General features: G+C 37.6%; 1 long non-coding RNA gene across 1 annotated transcript in view; it reads left to right on the forward strand.

The window, feature by feature from the left end:
- Positions 1-1,730, forward strand: part of LOC123966988 — a 2,597-nt gene extending 867 nt beyond the window's left edge. The window contains exons 2-3 of the long non-coding RNA XR_006824149.1: positions 187-329; positions 1,637-1,730. This is a non-coding gene — a long non-coding RNA (uncharacterized LOC123966988). The remainder of the gene's footprint in view (positions 1-186; positions 330-1,636) is intronic.
- Positions 1,731-2,488: the final 758 nt, after the last annotated feature.

A 2,488-nucleotide genomic window follows, 5' to 3' on the forward strand; every position in this document is an offset into this window, starting at 1 on the left:
TTATGCTGTTGAACTGTTTTCTCTGTTTATTTCTGTTAGAAATGAGACAAAACCTGAGTGTATTTATAGAGTAAACAACAAGTGGCAGGCAAGAAAGATATTTAAGAAGAAAGTCAAACAACAAGTTTTATCAATTTAACAATGAATGACATGAAATCCATCTTTTAACACTCATTTGACATGAAGGGAAGTGTTGTCCTGAAGGATGGAAGAGATTTGGATGCAGCTGTTACTTTAAATCCAACGAGAAGAAAACTTGGTCTGACAGCAGAAGTGACTGTCAAAGTAGAGGAGCACATCTGGTGATCATAAACAACGAAGAGGAACAGGTGAGTGTGTTTGTTACTGAGTGTGTGATCTTAGATGTAGCTACCAGTGATCTGTTACTTCTGTTTTTGACCTGCAGCCAGTCGGCTTCCTATGACGATGCATTAGGGCCATTGTAGGTGGAAATAAAAAACATTACGGAGCGAAGACAAAAAAACCTTGAATATTCTCTGAGACTAAGGTTATAAATTTGAAAGAGAAAACTTGAAAAATAATGTTTCAGTAGAGTTTTGCATTAGAACCATCTAAAAACTGAGGAGCAAACTGGCTCTGTTTGGGTCTGTGAGCTTTATCGGTGGTGCTGAAGTTCACATTTGTGGTGAGATTTCTGCCTGAAAGTGTTTTCAGGTAGTTTTAGTTTCCACCTCCTTGTCTCATCCTAACATACAGTCCCAAACGTGCTTCTGTGTCTGTCAGACGGTCTGAAGGGGAAACTACCACAGCAGCAGAGCAATAACGCAGGCTAATCCCCCACACAGAAAAGGAAACATCCACCTGTCATCTTGCGACTCAGTTTTCCTCGTTGTGATTCACTGTAAACATGTTGTAGAAGGAATGTAGAAGCAGATCTGTGTGAAAACTGTGTTACAAAACATCCACCAATATATTCTATATAGACTCCTAAAGTCTCCAGGAGCAGCAGGAAAGAGAGCCAAGAGGTGATGTAATGCTTAGAAACAGAGCTATAAAAGGAGGTCCAAAACAAGGTGAAAATCACTTGTTACATGGCTTCATGTCAACTCGGGTCTCTGTTCTGGTAACAGAATGGGACTCTACTTTGCATCCATCTCTGAACCTCTCCGCTGAAACTTTTCTTTTCTAACTGCTGTCTATTTTTGTTGAAAATAAACATGTTGGTAAAAGTTCAAGCTTTTTTATCTGGCCTAAGTCTTGAACTTTTTACACGGCACTGTCTTCAGTAAATTTAAAAACAAATGTTGTTTTTTGTAGGATCAATAGATTTGAACTTTTTACTTTTGATACTCAGGAACTTTTAAATCCAGGTACTTGTTTCACTTTTACTTGAGTAGTATTTTACTGGATGACTTTTATTTGAGTAACATTTTAGTGTGGTATCTGTACTTTTACTTAAGTAGTAGTTTTCCCACCACTGAACAATGGTTATTCTACAAGAGGAGCTGAATTCCATCAGTCCTCTGAGTGTTTCTGATTTATGCACCACTGATGAACTGAAAAGTTGCCACAGATTTTCTTTTTCCTTCAGACTTTTCAGACATCACACATGTACCACAATAGAATTACTGAATTATGAACAGAGAAATGATTATTGTCTCTTGTCAACTACTAGAAATGTGTCACTGAGCTGAACAAGGATGGAGACTCCTGGATTGGTCTACAGGCCACACGAAAACAGACAAAAACAGGATGGGAATGGAAATGGGTGGACGACTCGTCGCTGACAGTACAGTGAGACGCTTTTAAAGTTTTTAGTTTCCTTCACAATTCATTTTGTTACTAAAATGAGTTTGTTTTTAAAATAATGAAAACAAATGAAAAAAAAATTACTTCACATTATATTAATTTACAAAGCTGAATTATGTGTTAAACACGTTATTAAAAATGTAATTGTCATTTATGATAATAAAAATATTTTAAGTAAAATCCAACATCTTACTTCAAATTCAAAATAATCAGGAGTGACAACATTTTATTTCTCCTCCAGGTTCTGGGCAACAGGACACCCTCCCAGCAACTATTACGCTGCATGCTGCGATAAACAAGGAAAATGGACAGAGAGCGGATATTATGATGAGATGAAGAACTGGATCTGTGAGAAAGAGCTTTCCTGTTTACCTTGAGGACAGAGGGGTGTGTAGTGTTGGGATCAACTTTGTCAAATCAGACCAACTCACATTTTACATTTCTTCAGTTGTTCATTCTGTGTTGCATCCTGAACAACCTGGATTACATAGATATTGTTCCTCTGCCCTACACAGTGAACAGTCTGGTTGGAAGTCATCCACACAACTACATGTGCACTTACCCTCTCTGCAGAGAGGGATATTACAACAGCCTGTTTTCAAATACTTGTGAGGAGTCCCATACTGTACATATTTAACACTGTCCTTCCTCTAAACCTAGCTAAACTTTAAAATGACATATTATGGTTGAGATATCTTGAAGCTGCTGCTTTTCCCTG

This window comes from Micropterus dolomieu, unplaced genomic scaffold (genome assembly GCF_021292245.1).
Source record: "Micropterus dolomieu isolate WLL.071019.BEF.003 ecotype Adirondacks unplaced genomic scaffold, ASM2129224v1 contig_14711, whole genome shotgun sequence".
NCBI lineage: Eukaryota > Metazoa > Chordata > Actinopteri > Centrarchiformes > Centrarchidae > Micropterus > Micropterus dolomieu.